The sequence below is a fragment of the Stenella coeruleoalba genome (assembly GCF_951394435.1).
Source record: "Stenella coeruleoalba genome assembly, chromosome: X".
NCBI classification, from domain to species: domain Eukaryota; kingdom Metazoa; phylum Chordata; class Mammalia; order Artiodactyla; family Delphinidae; genus Stenella; species Stenella coeruleoalba.
The window spans coordinates 69,724,181-69,746,337 of NC_137152.1; positions in this window are offsets into that span (position 1 = coordinate 69,724,181).

Consider the following 22,157-nt stretch of genomic DNA (forward strand, 5'->3'; position numbering starts at 1 on the left):
GTGGGAGAATAAATCTGGTTCCTGTTACTCTATATTGGGTGGGAAAGGAGGTCCTTTATCTGGGCTTTAACACTATTTATAAAAATGCATCAGTTTTTGCATATACACATGCTCAAATTTTATAACAATTTATCTTTTAACCAGTGAATACTGAAGAGATTTTGTTGACTGTAATATAATATGTTCAGCGGTATAACAGTCAAAAATTTACTCACACTACATCAGATGGACAGAGACAAAGTAGTTTCTTTATTTACATGCCCGATCCATCTGGATAGAATGGACTACCTAGATTTACTAATTAATGATGTCTTTATTTCTTCTGGTTTGAACATTCTCCTTTCTTAAAAAATATATATTTATTTTTGGCTGCATTGGGTCTTCATTGCTGCACGCAGGCTTTCTCTAGCTGTGAGGAGCGGGGGGTACTCTTAATTGCCATGTGCGGGCTTCTCATTGCAGTGACTTCTCTTGTTGTGGAGCACGGGCTCTAGGCACGCGGGCTTCAGTAGTTGTGGCACGCGGGCTCGGTAGTTGTGGCTCATGGACTTTGTTGCTCTGTGCCATGTGGGATCTTCCCGGACCAGAGATTGACCCCACGTCCCTTACATTGGCAGGTGGATTCTCAACCATTGCACCACCAGGGACGTCCCGAACATTCTCCTTTCAATTTAAATATTCAGTCTACTCAAAGTTCAGCTTCCTATCAAGACTGGCTTTAAAAGTCTCTTCTGAATGATTCTGTCTCTTTGCATAAACGTCTAGATTTTCATAAATTTCCTATCTTCCTCCTTCCTTGGGTTATGAGAAAAAGATTCTGCCTTTATGGCACTTGAGTGAAGAAATCCTCACATCTTCATAATGTCCCTTGATTGTTTTTGTGTTACGTCACTAATGCGTCTACTTGACAACAGCTCCCCCTGCTGGCATTCATGTATGAAGATTGTGATCTGATCTCTTAGGTTGGTCATGGCCCATTGATGATCTTCGACCACATCTTGACTCTCATCTGTACTGTAAACTTTTCTGAATCTCTGACATATCTTTGGCTTGACATAGAGATTTACCTAAAATTTCTGCTGTGTTATTACTTTACCCCTCACTATAATAATCTCCACAGAACATCTTCTGGATTCCCAGTTATCTACAGTCTTCATCCCTGTCAGAAATTATACTGGAATTCTTTGTCTCTGTCTATTCCACCAGGGAACCATGCACTATTTAGAGAAACTAAACTCTTTCAGTTCCCAGTATGTTAGTATTTAGTTCAGCAAACCAGAAATCACTCTAGGTATTTAAAACAAATGGGAATCCATGACAGAGAATTTTGTGCTTATAAAATTGTTGGAATGGTTAGAGAAGCAAATATAAGGAGATTGCCAGAACATTTAGGTTATGCCATATCCACTATGCTGGAAGGTCAGGGAATTGCTATTACTATCTTGTAATCAGGAAAGTGGAGGAAATCACTGCTAACGTTTGAGCTGGTCCTCAGCCCCAAAATGAGACTGACAGTGAAATGTATATTCTGGTTTCTATAGAGTTCTCACAGTTTGGAGTCCCACTGCTGCCACAGGAAGAATTTCTTCTGTCACACTTCATCTTCCAATTATCATGTCTATGAATCTCAATGGCAGAATAAAAATCATATCCAGATCCCTGGAGGCAGAATAGCTTTCAAAATGCAATTCCAAGGATTCCAGCCACTATGATAGAGGAAAGAACATAAAAGAGGATAGAATAAATTCTGCTCAGCAATAAAAATTATCCAGTACCCTCTTACTTAATCATTTTGCAGTCCTGGGTTTTTATTTATGTGGTCACCCACTAGATTTCCAAGTCTCTTAACTAGTACCATCCTGCAGTAGGGTGGCAAGTCTCCTTGCCTAGCTGTTAGTGGGAAAGTGATATATCTTCTCTATAGATATGAAGGAATTATATTGTCTGAGTTCTCTATACTTGGCTCTTGAAATATTAAATATATTTTGCTAATCAAGTGTTCTTTCAACCAGGCTTGGCTTTTGAGCCCATTGTTCTGCTTTTAGATCTAATTTTGAATGTCAAAAGCCGAATAAATATACGTCCCTCTCTTAATTCACCTACCTTAGTAGAATTTAGGAGCTTAAACCTTTGAGCGCTTTATATGCCAAACAGTCTTCTAGATGAATTACGGTTACATGAATTAACTTATTTAAACTTCACACTGACCCTATCTCCTTATTGGTTTGTGTGTGTGTGTGTGTGTGTGTGTAAGAGAGAGAGATAATATACGGATTTATTTATTTATTTATATTGGAGTGTAGTTGATTTATATTGTGTTACTTTCTGCTGTATAGCACAGTGAAACAGTTATACACATACACATATCCACTCTTTTTAGACACTTTTCCAATATAGGTCATTACATAGTATTGAGTAGAGTTCCCTGTGCTATAACTCCTTATTTTTACTCTTCTTCTTCTTCTCCTCCTCCTTCTTCTTCCTCTTCTTCTTCCCCTTTTTCTTCTTATCCTTCTTATCCTCCTCCTCCTCCTCCTTCTTCTTCCTCTTCTTCTTCCCCTTTTTCTTCTTATCCTTCTTATCCTCCTCCTCCTCCTCCTCCTCCTCCTCCTCCTCCTCCTCCTCCTCCTCCTTCTTCTTCTTCTTCTTCTTCTTCTTCTTCTTCTTCTTCTTCTTCTTCTTCTTCTTCTTCTTCTTCTTCTTCTTCTTCTTCTTCTTCTTCTTCTACTACTACTACTACTACTACTATGAGATAGATACTCATCTCCATCTTACAAATAAAAGATTGACACATGCAGAAGGTAAGTAATTTCCCACAGGAAGTGGCAGAGCCAAAGTATACTCAGGCAATCAAGCTCCCTAGCAAGTACTGTTAAAGGCTTTTCATATATATAACAGTCCTCTCTCCACATTTGTTTCAAAATATTACTCCTATTACTTGTGGATTGCCTATTTTAATGATTAACTTTGGAAAGGTTCTCCCTTTCTAAACAATATGCTCTCCACGTGTATATTTTCTCCCCTTAGTCAGTCTTCTTCTAGGTATATATTTGACTATGTGTGAATGAATGATTATTTTATTTCAGTCTCTTTGATTGCAAGTCTTTTCCAAGTAGAATACTGAGTTTAAAATGGATCTTTTGTAGAGCAACTGGAATATTAATACACTAGCGATGGGAATATAAAATGGTAAAATCATTTAGGAAAGCACTTTGGCAATTTCTTATAAATATAAGCATCCATCTACCTATGGCGCAGCCATCCTACTCCTAGGCATTTACCCAAGAGAAATGACAGCATATGTGTCCACATATGTCGACAGACTATGTGCCCATATATGTCAAATACATGTACACTAATTATACTTCAACCAAATTGTATTTTTAAAAAACTAAATATAAGGGGATTCCCTGGTGGCGCAGTGGTTGAGAGTCTGCCTGCCGATCCAGGGCACATGGGTTTGTGCCCCAGTCCAGGAGGATCCCACATGCCGTGGAGCAGCTGGGCCCGTGAACCATGGCTGCTGAGCCTGTGCGTCCAGAGCCTGTGCTTCGCAACGGCAGAGGCCACGGCAGTGAGAGGCCCATGTACCACACACACACACACACAAAAAAAGTAAGAAAACTAAATATAAGATAAAAAAAAGCGATCCTTCCTTGAGCAGAAGCATAACTGTTAAGACACACTCTGTACAGCACATAAATAATATCTCTCACACCTTGCTACAGCCTCTAAAGGCAAAGAACCATGTGAACTCATTTACAACCAGATTCCTGTGAGTGGAGCCTCTATTCTCACTCCGTTCTCATCCTCAAGCTATACTCAATATTTTACTGTCTCTCTAAAGAAAATGATTCAATTCTGTAACTTATTAGAAAGTGTTTTTTTATTAAAAATATGTTAGAGAGAGGAAGGAATTATCATTCAAAACAACTTTCTTAAAATTCTCATTAGATAACCTCCATTGTTTTCTAAAGATCCTTGCAAGAGGTGAGCTTCTTCATTTTACTTTCTATTTCTCCACATGCCTCTAAACTCACTGTGCTTTCTTTAGCAATTCAACAATGACCCTTACATTGCATATACCATCCAAAAAATAAAAGCTTCTACTTAGCTGAATTTACCTCTTCTTAGAAAACAGCATATCCACAGCCTCCACAATTCCTCCAATGTCTTCCTTGGTCATCTAATTCACTTTACCAAGTACGCACTCTCTCATCCCCAAAATATGTCTTTTCATAGAGAGATACAATTCCTATACTAGGAAATGAGGTTTATTTTCAATACATTCCATTTATAATATACATATTTATAATAACCAGTGCCAGTAGTTTGTGTTATTTGTAAGTTTTTTATATATACATCAAAACTTAATCTCTTTAATTTCCTAAAATAGTCAATTGCTCTAGCAAGTCATATTTATTCATTACCTGGAGTAATGACAGAAACCATTTACAATGAGGAACCATGAACTTTTTTGAGGGGAATGGGCGCCACATAAATGTTTCTGTTCGTGTAATATTATTATTAGCCCTAGACGATAACTGTGGGTTTTTTTTTTATGTTTCAATATTTCTTCAGAATTTCTTGAAAAATGGGCATATCATTGTTCTGTTGTTCCACATCTGTTAAATGTCTATTGGGATCAAGTCTTTTGCAGTCTCAAGGTTCCCTTTTACAAGGTTTTCTTCCCAATCTTATGTAGTTTCAGTATGAAAGTCTAATCTTAACAAGACATGTAATTTTACTATTGGCAGAACTTAAGATAAATAAACCTAGAGTCTGTTTTTATGGCAATAATCTCTCCACCATGATTTCTCCACTTAATCCATTTGTCCTAGTGAAAATGACAGCTACTTCTTGTTTCGTTCAGCAGAGACAAAAATGATTTCTGAAGTTTAAAATGTTCATCTTCCCCTCAAGATAAACTTTCCACTGATCATAGATTATTTCAGCCTCAGTTTCTTTGTTTGCTATAAATTATTTGCTAAATCTAAATGTCAATAGTGAACTACTGTGATTTAAAACGATAATCTCATTAATTTATTTCCTGGTGCCATGTCCAAAGAGTCCTTTAAATGGAGGGCAAAATAATAACCTATGGTGATTAGGGTGTCACTTTTGAACACAGGAAAATCTAACAGAATTATAAAATAGAAAACTAAATATCATTTAGGAAACTGCTTAGGCAGTCTTAGATCTTACTATTATGCTGAAAAGTGAAAGAAATAAAAACTCCACTGTACACCATCTTAGATCCATAGCATGCTTCAGGATTGTTATCTAGCACCAAATAAACCTTTGGTATATGGAATTTCCTGCTGATTTTTGAACAGATGTATGCCCCCAGGTACTTCTCATCCACATAATCCTTATTGCTCTGTAAGATCAGCAAAGCTGAAATGAATGCTGATTCAGGAACTTTTGAAAGTTTCAATCAAGCTGTGATGATAGATTCAAAAAGTCTTTTTATTAATCTGCCTTTCTAATCTGGCCAGTGTCAAAGATTAGATATTCAATCAAGTACTTACTAGTAACCTGGAATAGCGTTATACTAAACAAGTAAGCCTATTTCCAATCTTCAAACACTGATCTAATTTATTTTATTTTGGCTTTCCAAAAACGTGATATGAACCTCAATGTAGGAAAATAAGAAAACACTCCACTACCACACATATTACTGAACCACTGTCATGACATGACAAGCAGAAGGACATTGGCGATGTCTGAATACATACATGCAGTAGAAAAGTAAGATCATCAACGAGTTAAAAGAGGATTATTTTTCATTCTTATTTAACTCATCAGTTTCTCCTCAAAATTAGAAAATGTACCCATTCTTTCAGTTTCAATACTCATATTTTACTGCTAACCCTGTTATCAATCTCCAGTGAAATAGTTATACTTATCTAAAAAAACATCTCCACTTGGATGTTTTGTTACTTCAACTCAACATGTCTAATAACTGAATTCACCTTTCTTCCTTCTCCTCAGCTTGCACACTTCTCTACTGTTGTCAGTGTTACCACCATCCTCATTTACCCTAAAAAGCTAGTTAGAGAATCCTTGCTCCCCTACAGTCTTCACATATAATCTCTCTCAAAGTGGAGTCAATGGTTCTATCAATGACCAACTTAAACATACCTTCTTTGACAACCCGGCAATCTTTTAAGATCCAGATGAAATTTCACCTTTTCTTTTGAGATGCTGAACTCTCATAGTGTTAGAATGGCTGGTGAACTCCAAATACCACACCAATAGAATGTGTGCCTAGTAAAAAAGGTAATATAGTATAATGTTTATTGAACAATAACATAGACATGTGTTTGAGGAGAAGGTAGTAAAGAAATCATAGTCATCAGGGATTGAGATCAACTTATATATTATTTTCTCTCTAGGGCTTAAAGTGTAAATACTTCATTTCTCAACTGCTGCAGAGAAAAAAAAAATGTAACATTCTTTAGGTGCCCTTTACAGACTTGATTGATTATATCACATATGTACATCTTTCTCTTTTCAGTACAAAACACCCTTGTGCACACATTACTTACCAAGAATTTAAAACTAGGAAAATTTGTATTTTCTTGCCGGCTGATAGACTTACCTATGTTTCTTTCCTGAAAAAATAAGCTTTGAAGACCTTCAACTGTTCCCTAAATGCTCGTACTTCCTAAATGTATCATAATTGCCACTTAGTCACAGTTGTGATTTGATATATGCCCCGCAGGAGTTTTAGTGAAGTGGTCATTTTGCCTTTGCTATGAAATTAATTGGTAACCCCTCCCAACATAATCCTGCCTTTCTAGCAAATTCAGCTACTCAAGCCATTTGATGAGACTATTTTATCACACACACTCGGACTCCAAACAGCAGGAGACCAGTTCTTGAAAAGGAAAATTAACTAAGAAAGATAAATCATTTACTAGTGGACTAGCCAAGGCAAAATGCTCTACATATCAAAATGAAATGCATATTTAAGACAATTGTCACTAAATTTATGTACCAAAAAATAATTTTATTTTTTAAATCAATTGTGGAGTGTTTTGTACTAAGTTATGAAAGACCTCAGAGTTTATTCCATGAATATAGATCACCTTCTAAATATTCACAAATATAAAAGCTGTAGGTGAATATTTTACTTATTGCCTGGGGGTGATGGTATTTAACACAAGATACCAAAAGGGAAAACCATAATATATTGGTAAATATAACTATTCAAAATAAACAACAAAAAATCACCCATCATAATGTGAAAAGTCAATCTGGAAAATGGAAAAAAGAAAAATTAGAATGGAGGTTAATATCCTTGCTATAAAAGAACTCTCTACATACATCAATGAAAAGAAGAGGAAAATGACAATATTAAAATGAATAGAGCAATTACTAGAAGAAAACCTACACATTAATTCATTCCATAAATATTTATTGAGTATGTACTCTGTGCTAGGCACAAATGTAAATATATACAAAAAGATGTTCAACCTCACCAGTAAGCAAATATATGTAATACATATCAAGATTATTTGGAGGGGTATAAATTGATACACATTTTCTATAGTGCAATTGGTAAATTGTATCAAAATTAAAAGTACATATTCATTGATTCAGCAGTTCTACTAGGCATTTTATCTCACAAAAATAATTAGACAAGAAAATAGAGTGCAGCATATTTTATAACACTGATTTTCAAGACTGTTGGTGTCCAAAGGCACACAGACATTGTGTGGTTCCATGGAGCCCCTTTCAGTGGCTATTTCCAGTGGAGAGGAATAGAATGAAAAAGTGGAACTTGGAATAATTTCTTGCTTCAACAAGAGCATCTAAATCATTTTGTGCTTTGAATTTTGGGATTCTGTGGAAGTTTTCATTTTAAGAAAGTGTTGTATACGCAAAATGTTTGTAAAAGATACTACTTTTATTGAAAATTTGGAAACAACCAAAATGACCATCAAAACATTGTTTAAATAGATGATGAAATAATCATGTAATGGAATTCTCCATACCTATTAAAGTGATATCAAAAATGTTAACAGCCAATAGTTTTTAATATCAATTGATGCCCAAAATATATTTCCCAGTGATAAAATCAGGATACATAATGTGATCTATTTCATGACATTGTTATTATTTATATGTGTAAAGAATAAAGTCTATAAATACATGCCAAAAGAACTTAACAGTAGTTATCTCTGTGTGGTGGCTTTGTAGGTGATTTGAACTTTCTTACTCTTTCTTTTCCTGTATTGTTTCATATTTATATTACCTTCATTCAAGGGAAATATTATATTCATTTGGAAAAAAATCACAGAAACTACTTCTGACACATTTTTCTAATTGCTTCTCTTAGCTGACTGGGACTATTATATAACACGAGATGGTAATCAGACTGCAATTCCAGGATTGCTGTTAAAGGAGAGGATAGAGGAAGAAGGCAGCATTTTTCAGTGTTTTACCAATCATCATCTGTCATTTAATATCCACACCCTCCTCTTCCACCCTGCTGCTTTTAAATGGTCTTGTTTAAATAATGTCCTGAGGACATGTGAATGGTTCATTGAAATTAACCCCCATACAAGAGAAGGAGTCCAAAACATGTATACTACAGCTAGTGTACCAGAACATTCACTTCAAAATGTAGTGAATTTTATTAATTTTATAGATAGTTAATCTCTGTATTATATAAATTTATTCTAAAAATAACACCAAAGAGTGGAGTTGCTGCAAATACACACATACACACACACACACACAACTCTATACATAATTCATCCTTCTCTGTTTTTATAATATATTTACTTTCCATCCATAATTAAATTATTAAATATTCAAAGTATTCCCTCGCCTCTTTTTTTTTTTTTTTTTGGATAAAAGTAAGATTTCTCTATGGAACTCAAAATTGTCCTTTTGCCATGTAAAGATTTTTATTCCCTAGAGATTTAAAAAATAATTTCTCCAATTTTTGTCCTCCAATTCATATTCTTACTCATGAAAATGGAAGAATATAGAAATAGCAATAGACCTATAATAAGATAAAATCTCAGAATAATAATAATACTTTTTCTGAATTTAGTTTTGTAAGTAGGGTGAATCATATTTGTAATTAATCCATCAGTTAAGTATTTCAAAACTGTAAGAGGCATGTATACATTGCTATATGTGTGTGTGTATATATATATATATATATATATATATATATTATATATATATATATATATATATATATACAAAAAGGAATTATTCAGGAGATTATTGACTAGGGTATTTGGAAGGGGTTTTAGGCCAAAACGATGAGGTTACTAGATTTTAAAAATTCTGAGACTTTGATAAATGCTCTATGTCTTAAGCAGAGATGTCATATTTTTTTTGTTTCTAATCTTGTGGGGAGAAGGAAAAGGATATGTTCCCTTCATTAAACGAATTCCTGTAGAAGTCTATCTGAATGTCTTCATAAGACAAAATACATTTTACTTTCTTTATTTGATCCCTCTCACAGGTTAAGCCTGATCTTATTTAACCTGTCCAAATAACAGAGCTCAAGGGTCTAGCTGATAAGAACGAGAGTCAGCTCAGTATTGTATTAATTCTCAAATTCTATTCTGGCATGAGATACATGACATATGTTGTTCATAGGTATAAAACAGCATGTTAGGAGCATACTGAGGGTGATGGACAATTCCTAGCACGCTAACCACCTCTTTCTCTTCCTTTAAAGGAGGAGTATCAAAATTCAAGTTAGAGAGAGGAACATTATTGCAGAGGTAATCTTTAATCTGTTTTATTTATTTGAAAAGCAAATTATTTACAAACTTTCTTTTATAATTTTCTATAATAATGCAAATAATTATTCTGTTATTTTACTATCAGTGTCAAAGATTTTAAGACATACTTCACATACATGTAAGTCAAGACAATGAGATTGAGAAATGTTGTAAATAGAAGTTAGAAATCATCTGGGGTCTTTTGCCACTATTATAAGTGGTCCTTCTTTTATTGCTTTTAACCCAGGAACCACTCCAAAATTACCCATTACTAATGTGCAACTTGTACTCATTTCTTTGGCTGTTACTTCTATAGACTATGACAAATGGCCTGTCCTTTTCCTTATCAGCATTCTTAGCAGAAAACTAATGGGGTCTGTATACCACTCATTGGTACTCTAACAAAGACATAGCAGCAAATTTTCTACTTTTCCTCCTGTCTTTTAAAGAATCCACATCAGGGAAGCAATTAGGTTTTAACAAAATGACTGGAAAACCTATAATAAGAAACAAAAAGTTGTGAGATCTTAAAATACTTTAAACAAAAGCAATCTGTGTTCAATTTAATTGTCCTAGGAGTCACTTTTCTAATTCCCTTTTCCTCTTCCTCCTCTTTCTTCTCTAGCTGCTTATCTTTCTTTAGGGACCTGGATTGATGACCATGAGCCAGCACAATCTTCTAGGTCTCTATCTATCTACCTCTAATGCAGGGGTACCCAAACCCCAGACCATAGAATGGTACCAGTCCACGGCCTGTTAGGAACTGGTCTGCACAGCAGGAGGTGGGTGCTGAGTGAGAAAGAGAAGCTCTTCTGCCACTCCCTATTGCTCACATTACTGCCTGAACCATAACTCATATTACAGCCTGAACCGTCCCCTGCCCCCATTCATGGAAAAATTGTCTTCCACAAAACCAGTGCCTGGTGCCAAAAAGGTTGGGGCCCACTGCTCTAATGCAAGCCCCAGTTAACTCCTTATAAAGACCTATGATGACAACTAAGAAGGAGAGAATACATAATAGAAGGAGAACCGAGAAGAGCTATGTTACTGAAGATTTGAAGATGAGAAAAGTTATCAAGAAATCAAAATAGTTGAATCTGTCAGAGAAGTCTAGTAAATAAGGTCTGAAAAGCATTAGTAATCACAGACATTAAAAATAATAATTGGGGCTTCCCTGGTGGCGCAGTGGTTGAGAGTCCGCCTGCCGATGCAGGAGACACGGGTTCGAGCTCCAGTCCGGGAAGATCCCACATGCCACGGAGCGGCTGGGCCCGTGAGCCATGGCCGCTGAGCCTGTGCATCCGGAGCCTGTGCTCCACAATGGGAGAGGCCACAGCAGTGAGAGGCCCGCATACCGCAAAAAAAAATAAATAAATAATTGGAATTATAGTTCATGTTCAAAATGTGACTATATCCTAAACCAGTTTACAAAGAATAGGAGTAGAAGAGTGTTTGATGAAAGCCTACAATGCTTCAGTGTTTGTGTGTCATTGAATTTTGGTATTTGGAATTCTTATTTTCTTAAGTTGTCTTGTATCAGCTCAGAATTGACATTTCTCCTTAAGTTATTTACTGCCCTGTCATATGTTATACATGTATACTTGAGCAATAAAGAATACCATTTCCTATAAAAACTTGCAATATAATTCATATTTTAAATGTTTTCATAATTTTTATGAAGTGATAGGGTTTTAATTTTACTAATTTATCATTTTCACATATGATTCCATATATTTCATTTATTTCTCCTTTAAGCCTCAGTAAATTCAACAAAATTGAAATCATATCCAATATCTTTTCCAACCCCAACTCTATGAGATTAGAAATCAATTACAGGAAAAAAAAAACTTAAAAAATACAAACACATGGAGGCTAAACAGTACACTATTAAATAACCAAGAGATCACTAAAGAAATTAAAGAGTAAATCAAAAACTACCTAGAAACAAATGACAATGAAAACACGATGACCCAAAAACTATGGAATGCAGCAAAAGCAGATCTAAGAGGGGAGTTTATAGCAGCACAATCTTACCTCAAGAAACAAGGCAAATCTCAAATAAACAACCTAACTTTAACCTAAAGCAATTAAGGAAAGAAGAACAAACAAAAGCCAAAATCAGTAGAAAGAAAGAAATCATAAAGATCAAAGCATAAATAAATGAAATAGAAACAAAAAAAACAATAGAAAAGATCAACAAAACTAAAAGCTGGTTCTTTGAGAACATAAACAAAATTGATAAAACTTTAGTCAGACTCATGAAGAAAAAAAGGGAGAGGACTCAATTCTGTAAAACTGGAAATGAAAAAAAAGTTACAACTGACACCATAGAAATACAAAAGATCATAAGAGAGTACTACAAGCAACTATATGCCAATAAAATGGACAACCTGTAGGAAATGGACAAATACTTAAAAAAGCACAACTTTCTGAGACTGAACCAAGAAGAAATAGAAAATATGAACAGACCATCCACAAGTAATGAAATTGAAACCATGATTAAAATTCTTCCAACAAACAAAAGTGCAGGACCAGATGGCTTCAAAGGGGAATTCTATCAAACATTTAGAGAAGAGCTAACACCTATCTTTCTCAAATTTTCAAAAAAATGCAGATGATAGAGCACTCCCAACCTCCTTCTACGAGGCTACCATCACCCAGATACCAAAACCAGAAAAAGATGTCACAAAAAACAAAATTACAGACCAATCTCACTGATGAACATAGACGCAAAAATCCTGAACAAAATACTAGCAAACAGAATCCAACAACACACTAAAAGGATCATACACCATGATCAAGTGGAATGTATTCCACGGATGCAAGTATTCTTCAATATATGCAAATCAAACAATGTGATACACCGTATTAATATATTAAAAAATAAAAACAATATGATCATCTCAATATATGCAGAAAAAACTTTCGACCAAATTCAACACCAATTTATGATAAAAACTATCCAGAAACTGGGCATAGAGGGAACCTACCTCAACATAATAAAGACCATATATAACAAGCCCACAGAAAACATTATTCTCCATGGTGAAAAAATGAAAGTATTTCCTCTAAAATCAGGAAAAAGACAAGGGTGCTCAGTCTCAGCACTATTATTCAACATACTTTTGGAAGTGCTAGTCACAGCAATCAGAGAAAAAAATAAATAAAAGGAATCCAAACTGGAAAAGAATAGGTAAAATTGTCACTGTTTGCAGATGAAGTGATACTATACATAGAGAATCCTGAAGATGTTACCAGAAAACTACTAGAGCTAATTAAGGAATTTGGTAAAGTAGCAAGATACAAAATAAATGCACAGAAATATCTTGCATTCCTATACACTAGATATGAAAGGGCAGAAGGAGAAATTATGGAACCAATCCCATTTACCATTGTGACAAAAAGAATAAAATACCTACAAATAAACTTACCTCCAGACAAAAAAGACCTGTATGCAGAAAACTGTAAGACACTCTTGAAATAAATTGAAGATGACACAAATAGATGGAGAAATATACAATGTTCTTGGATTGGAAGAATCAATATTGTGAAAATGACTATACTACACAAGGCAATTGCAGATTCAATGCAATCCCTATCAAACTACCAATGGCATTCTTCACAGAATTAGAACAAAAAACTTACAATTTGTTTGGAAACACAAAAGACCCCAAATAGCCAGAGCTATCTTGAGAAAGAAAAATGGAGTTGGAGAAATCAGGCTCCCTGACTTCACACAATACTACAAAGCTGCAGTAATCAAGACAGTACGGTACTGGCATAAAAACAATGTTATAGATCAATGGAACTGGATAGAAAGTCCAGAGATAACACACGCAACTATGGTCAACTAATCTATGACAAAGGAGGAAAAAATATACAATGGAAAAAAGACAGCCTCTTCGATAAATGGTACTGGGAAAACTGAACAGCTACATGTAAAAGAATGAAATTAGAACACTCCATAGCACCACATACAAAAATAAACTCAAAATGGATTAAAGACTTAAATGTAAGGCCAGACGCTATATAACCATTAGAGGAATGCCTAGGCAGAACACTCTTTGACAATAAGTACAGCAACATCTTTTTTGACCAACCTCCTAGAGTAACTAAAATTAAAACAAAAATAAACAAATGGGACCTAATTAAATGTAAAAGCTATTAAACAGCAAAGGAAAGCTTAAAGAACACAAAAAGACAAGCCTCAGAATGGGAGAAAATATTTGCAAATGAAGAAACTGACAAAGGATTAATCTCCAAAATATACAAGCAGCTCAAACAGCTCAATATCAAAAAATAAACAACCCAAACAAAAAACGGGGGTACACCTCCCCTCCCAGGAGCGTGTGCAGACTGCCACTGCCAGGGTCCCATGATCCAGGGAAAATTTTCCCGGGAGAATGCACGGTGCACCTCAGCCTGGTGCAACATCATTCCAACCACTACTGCCACAGGCTCACACAGCACACCGTGCCCCTCACTCCCCCTGGCCTGAGGGAGCCAGATCTCCCGAATCAGCTGCTCCTTTAACCCCATCCTGTGTGAGTGAAGAACAGACGACCTCCAGCGACCTACACACAGAGTCAGGGCCAAATCCAAAGCTGAACCCTGGGACCTGTGTGAAAAAAGAAGAGAAAGGGAAATTTCTCTCAGCAGCCTCAGGAGCAGCGGATTAAATATCCACAATCACCTTGATGTACCATGCATTGGTGAAATACCTGAATAGACTAAGGATCATCCCAAATTGAGGAGGTGGACTTTGAGAGTAAGATATACTATTTTTTCCCCTTTTCTTCTTTTTGTGAGTGTGCGTGTATATGCTTCTATGTGAGATTTTTTCTGTATAGCTTTGCTTTCACCATTTCTCCTAGGGATCTGTCCGTACATTTTGTTTGTTTGTTTATATTTTAATTTTTTTCTTAATAATTATATTTCTTTTTATTTTAATAACTTTATTTTATTTTATCCTCTTTCTTTCTAATTTTCTCCCTTTTATTTTGAGTCGTGTGGAGGAAAGGATCTCAGTGCTCCAGCCAGAAGTCAGTGCTGTGCCTCTGAGGTGGGAGAGCAAATTTCAGGACACTGGTCCACAAGAGACCTCCCAGATCCACATAATATCAAATGGCAAAAATCTCCCAGAGATCTCCATTTCAACACCAACACCCAGCTTCACTCAACGACCAGCAAGATACAGTGCTGGACACACTATGCCAAACAACTAGCAAGACAGGAACACAACACCAACCATGAGCAGAGAGACTGCCTAAATTCATAATAAGTCCACAGACAGCCCAAAACACACCACCAGATGTGGATCTGTCCACCAGAAAGACAAGATCCATCCTCATCCACCAGAACACAGGCACTAGTCTCCTCCACAAGGAAGTGTAAACAACCCACTGAACCAACTTTAGTCACTGGAGACAGACACCAAAAACGACGGGAACTACAAACGTGCAACCTGAAAAAAGGACAGCCCAAACACAAAAAGATAACCAAAATGAGAAGACAGAAAAACACAGAGCAGATGAAGGAGCAAGATAAAAACACACCAGACCTAACAAATGAAGAGGACATAGGCAGTCTACCTGAAAAAGAATTCAGAATAATGATGGCAAAAGTGATCCAAAATCATGGAAATAGAAGAGAGAAAATGCAAGAAACATTTAACAAGGACCTAGAAGAACTAAAGAGGAAAAAAGCAATGATGAACAACCCAATAAATGAAATTAAAAGTAATCTAGAAGGGATCAATAGCAGAATAATGGAGGCAGAAGAACGGATAAGTGACCTGGAAGATAAAATAGTGGAAATAACTACTGCAGAGCAGAATAAAGAAAAAAGAATGAAAAGAACTGAGGGCAGTCTCAGAGACCTCTGAGACAATATTAAACACAACCACATTCGAATTATAGGGTTACCAGAAGAAGAAGAGAAAAAGAAAGGAACTGAGAAAATATTTGAAGAGATTATAGTTGAAAACTTCCCTAATATGGGAAAGGAAATAGTTAATCAATTTGAGGAAGAACAGAGAGTCCAATACAGGATAATTCCAAGGAGAAACACACCAAGGCACATATTAATCAAACTGTCAAAAATTAAATACAAAGAAAACATTACAAGCAGCAATGGAAAAACAACAAATAAAACACAAGGGATTACCCATAAGGTTAACAGCTGACCTTTCATCAGAAACCCTGCAAGCCAGAAGGGACTGGCAGGACATACTTGAAGTGATGAAGGAGAATAAACTACAACCAAGATTACATTACCCAACAAGGATCTCATTCGGATTTGATGGAGAAATTAAATCTTTACAGACAAGCAAAAGCTGAGAGAGTTCAGCACCAACAAACCAGCTCTACAACAAATGCTAAAGAATCTTCTCTAGGCAAGAAACACAAGAGAAGGAAAAGACCTACAATGACAAACCCAAAACAATTAAGAAAATGGGAATAGGATCATACATATTGATAATTACCTTACATGTAAATGGATTAAATGCTCCCACCAAATGACACAGACTGGCTGAATAGATACAAAAACAAGACCCTTATATATGCTGTCTACAAGAGACCCACTTCAGACCTAGAGACACATACAGACTGAAAGTGAGCTGATGGAAAAAAAATATTCCATGCAAATGGAAACCAAAAGAAAACTGGAGTACCAATTCTTATATCAGAAAAAATAGACTTTAAAATAAACTATTATATGACACAAAGAAGGACACTACATAATGATCAAGGGATTGATCCAAGAAGAAAATATAACAATTGTAAATATTTAGGCACCCAACATAGGAGCACCTCAATACATAAGGCCAATACTAACAGCCGTAAAAGTGGAAATCTAAAGTGACACGTTCATAGTGCAGCATGTTATTACCCCAGTTTCACCAAAGGACAGATCATCCAAAATGAAAATAGATAAGGAAACACAAGCTTTAAATGATACATTAAACAAGATGGACTTAATTGATATTTATAGGACAATCCATCCAAAAACAACAGAATACACATTTTTCTGAAGTGCTCATGGAACATTCTCCAGGATAGATCATATCTTGGGTCACAAATCAAGCATTGGTAAATTTAAGAAAATTGAAATTGTATCAAGTATCTTTTCCCACAGCAATGCTATAAGACTAGATATCAATTACAGGAAAAGATCTGTAAAAAATACAAACACATGGAGGCTAAACAATACACTACTTAATAACGAAGTGATCACTGAAGAAATCCAAAAATACCAAGAAACAAATGAGAATGGAGACACAACGACCCAAAACCTATAAGATGCAGCAAAAGCAGTTCTAAGAGGGAAGTTTATAGCAATTCAATCCTACCTTAAGAAACAGGAAACGTCTCAGATAAATAACCTAAACTTGCACGAAAAGCAATTAGAGAAAGAAGAACAAAACAATGCCAAAGTTAGCAGAAGGAAAGAAATCATAAAAATCAGATCAGAAATAAATGAAAAAGAAATGAAGGAACCTTAGGAAAGTTCAATAAAACTAAGAGCTGGTCCTTTGAGAAGATAAACAAAATTGAAAAACCATTAGCCAGACTCATCAAGAAAAAAAGGGAGAAAACTCAAATCAATCCACTTAGAAATGAAAATAAAGTAACAACTGACACTGGAAAAATATAAAGGATCATGAGAGATTACTACAAGCAACTCTATGCCAATAAAATGGACAACCTGGAAGAAATAGATAAATTCTTAGAAATGCACAACCTGCCAAGACTGAACCAGGAAGAAATAGAAAATATGAACAGACCAATCACAAGCACTGAAATTAATAATGTGATTAAAAATCTCGCAATAAAACAAAAGCCCAGGACCAGATGGCTTCACAGGTGACTTCTATCATTTAGAGAATAGCTAACAGCTATCCTTCTCAAATTCTTCCAAAATATAGCAGAGGTAAGAGCACTCCCAAACTCATTCTACAAGGCCACCATCACCCTGATACCAAAACCAGACAAAGATGTCACAAACTAAGAACACTACAGGCCAATATCACTGATGAACATAGATGCAAACATTCTCAACAAAATACTGACAAACAGAATCCAACAGCACATTAAAGGATCATACATCATGATCCAGTGGGGTTTATTCCAGGAATGCAAGGAATCTTCAATATACGCAAATCTATCAACGTGATATCCCATATTAACAAATGGAAGGAGAAAAAACATCTGATCATCTCAATTGATGCAGAGAAATCATTTGACAAAATTCAACACCCATTTAGGAATTAAAAAAACCCTGCGGAAAGTAGGCATAGAGGGAACTTTCCTTAACATAATAAAGGCCATATATGACAAACCCACAGCCAACATCAACCTCAATGGTGAAAAACTGAAACCATTTCCACTAAGATCAGGAGCAAGACAAGGTCGCCCACTCTAACCACTCTTATTCAACCTAGTTTTGGAAGTTTTAGCTACAACAATAAAAGAAGAAAAAGAAATAAAAGAATCCAAACAGAAAAGAAGAAGCAAATATGTCACTGTTTGCAGATGACATGATACTTTACATAGAGAATCCGAAAGATGCTACCAGAAAACTACTAGAGCTAATCAATGAATTTGGTAAAGTAGCATGATACAAAACGAATGCACAGAAATCTCTTGCATTCCTATACACTACTGTTGAAAAATCTGTAAGTGAAATCAAGAAAACTCTCCCATTTACCATTGCAACAAAAAGAATAAAATATCTAGGAATAAACCTACCTAAGGAGACAAAATACCTGTATGCAGAAAATTATAAGACACTGATGAAAGTAATTAAAGATGATACAAATATATGGAGAAATATATCATGTTCTTGGATTGGAAGAATCAACATTGTATAAATGACGCTACTACCCAAAGCAATCTACAGATTCAATGCAATCCCTATCAAATTAACACTGGCATTTTTCATAGAAATAGAATAAAATATTTCACAATTTGTATGGAAACACAAAAGACCCTGAATAACCAAAGCAATCTTGAGAATGAGAAATGGAGCCGGAGGAATCAGGCTCGTTGACTACAGACTCTACTACAAAGCTACAGTAATCAAGACTATATGGTACTGGCACAAAAACAGAAATATAGATCAATGGAACAGGACAGAAAGCCCAGAGGTAAACCCATGCACATATGGTCACCTTAACTTTGATAAAGGAGGCAAGAATATACAGTGGAGTAAAGACAGCCCCTTCAATAAGTTGTGCTGGGAAACCTGGACAGGTACATGTAAAAGTATGAAATTAGAACACTCCCTAACACCATACACAAAAATAAACGCAAAATGGATTAAAGTCCTAAATTTGAGGCCAGACACTATCAATCTGTCAGAGGAAAACATAGGTATTTATGTCTAGGACATAAATCACAGCACGATCCTTTGTGACGCACCTCCTAGAGAAATGGAAATAAAAACAAAAATAAACAAATGGGACCTAATGAAACTTAAAAGCTTTTGCACAGCAAAGAAAACCAAAAACAAGACCAACAGACAACCCTCAGAATGGGAGAAAATATTTCCAATTGAAGCAACTGACAAATGATTAATTTTGAAAATTTACAAGCAGCTCAATAACAAAAAAACAAATAACCCAATCCAAAATGGGCAGAAGATCTAAATATACATTTCCCCCAAAAGATATACAGATTGCCAATAAACACATGAAAGAATGCTCAACATCATTAATCATTAGAGAAATGCAAATCAAAACTTCAATGAGATATCATCTCACAGCGGTCAGAATTGCCATCATCAAAAAGTCTATATCAATAAATGCTGGAGAGGGTGTGGAGAAAAGGGAACACTCTTGCACTGTTGGTGGGAATGTAAATTGATACAGCCACTATGGAGAACAGTACGGAGGTTCCTTAAAAACTAAAATTAGAACTACCATACGACCCAAGAATCCCACTACTGGGCATATACCCTGAGAAATCCATAATTCAAAAACAGTCATGTACCAAAATGTTCACTTCAGCTCTATTTGCAATAGCCAGTACATGGAAGCACCCTAAGTGTCCATCATCAGATGAATGGATAAAGAAGATATGGCACATATACACAATGGAATATTACTCAGCCATAAAAGGAAACGAAATTGAGTTATTTGTAAGGAGGTGGATGGATCTAGAGTCCGTCATACAGAGTGAAATAAGTCAGAAAGAGAAAAACAATACCGTATGCTAACAAATATATATGAAATCTAAGAAAAAAAAAGGTCATGAAAAACCTAGTGGTAAGAGGGGAATAAGGACACAGACCTACTAGAGAATGGACTTGAGGATATGGGGAGGGGGAAAGGTAAGCTGTGACAAAGTGAGAGAGTGACATGGACATATATACACTACCAAACATAAAATAGATAGCTAGTGGGAAGCATTCTCATAGCACAGGGAGATCAGCTCGCTGCTTTGTGACCACCTAGATGGGTGGGTTAGGGAGGGTGGGAGGGAGGGAGACTCAAGAGGGAAGAGATATGGGAACATATGTATATGTATAACTGATTCACCTTGTTATAAATCAGAAACTAACACACCATTGTAAAGCAATTATACTCCAATAAAGATTAAAAAAAAAACTCTTAGAGGATAACATAGGCAGAACACTCTCTGACATAAATTGCAGCAAGATCTTTTTTACCCATCTCTTAGAGTAAAGAAAATAAAAAGAAAAATAAACTAATGAGACCTAATTAAACTTAAAAGATTTGCACAGCAAAGGGATCCATAAAAAAGACAAAAAGACAACCCACAGAATGTAATTGGTTTTGGGTGACACAAACTGCACCTATATAAGATGGCAAACTTAATTGATAAATGTGTGTGTTCTGACTGCTCCACCAACTGGCTACTCCTCCATCTCTCTCGCTCTCCTCAGCCTGATATGATTGGGTTTAATTCTGTAATGTTGCCTATGTTTTCTTAATTTCCAATTAATCTCTTGCATCTGGGTTTTTCTTCTGCCTTCTTTTAGGTTAAATGAATGTTTTTAGAATTACAATTTATCTCCTCCAATTACTTTTGAGATATTCCTCTTTTCTTTATTATTTTTTTACTACTTGTTTTAGAAGTTGGAACATAGTCATATCCGTTTGTTTATGTATTGTCTAAGGCTGGTTTCACGCTTCAATGGCAGATTTTATGAATTCCAACAGAGACTTTATGGCCTGAAAACCTAAAATACTTACTATCTGGCTTTTATGAGTGAATTGCATCCCTCCAAATTTCATACGTTGAAGTCCTAACCTCTAATGCCTCAAACTATGACAGTGTTATGAGGTAGGGCCTTTAAAGAAGTGATTAATTTAAAATGAAACCAGTAGGTTGTGCTCTAATCCAATCTAACTGGTGTTCTTTTTTTTTTTTTTTTTTTTTTTTGGTACGTGGGCCTCTCACTTTTGTGGCCTCTCCTGTTGAGGAGCACAGACTCTGGACGCGCAGGCTCAGTGGCCATGGCTCACAGGCCCAGCCGCTCCATGGCATGTGGGATCTTTCCGGACTGGGGCACGAACCCGTGTCCCCTGCATCGGCAGGCAGACTCTCAACCACTGTGCCACCAGGGAAGCCCCATAACTGGTGTTCTTATAATATGAGTAAATCTGAACACAGAGAGACACTGTAGTGTTCAAAAATATTGGTATTGGAAGAAAGACAGTTATAGAGACCAATGGAATAGAGGAGAAAGTCCAGAAATCACCTTGCATATGTGATCAAATGATTTTTGACTAGGGTACAAAGACCCTTTAATGGGGAAAGGGCAGTCTTTTTAACAAATGGTGCTGGGAAAAGTGGATATCACAGCAAAACAATGACATTTTACCATACTTTACACCATATGTAAAAATTAAATCAAAATGTGTTCAAAACCTAAACACATGTGCTAAAACTATAAAACAATACAGTACATCCCCTACATATGAACAAGTTCTGTTCCAAGAGTGCATTCATAAGTTTAATTTGTTCATAAGTCTGACGAAGTTGGCCTAGGTACCCAACTAATACAATTGGCTATATAGTACTGTAGTAGGTTTAAAATACTTTTCACAAAAATAATACATAAAAAACAAACAAAAAATAAAATATTTTTAATCTTACAGTACAGTACCTTGAAAAGAACAGTAGTACAGTACAACAGCTGGCATACAGGGGCTGGCATCAAGTGAACAGGCAAGAAGAGTTACTGACGGGAGGAGTAAGAAGAGGTGGGATATGATAGAGCTGAAGGATCATCAGCAATAGGAGACAGAGGGCAAGCTACAATTTCACTCATGTCTGACGTTGTTGGCACAGGTTCTTGTTCCTTGCTGGAACCAGGTGCACGTCTGCATCTTTGAAAGTTCACAACTTGAAGTTTTGTATGTAGGGGACT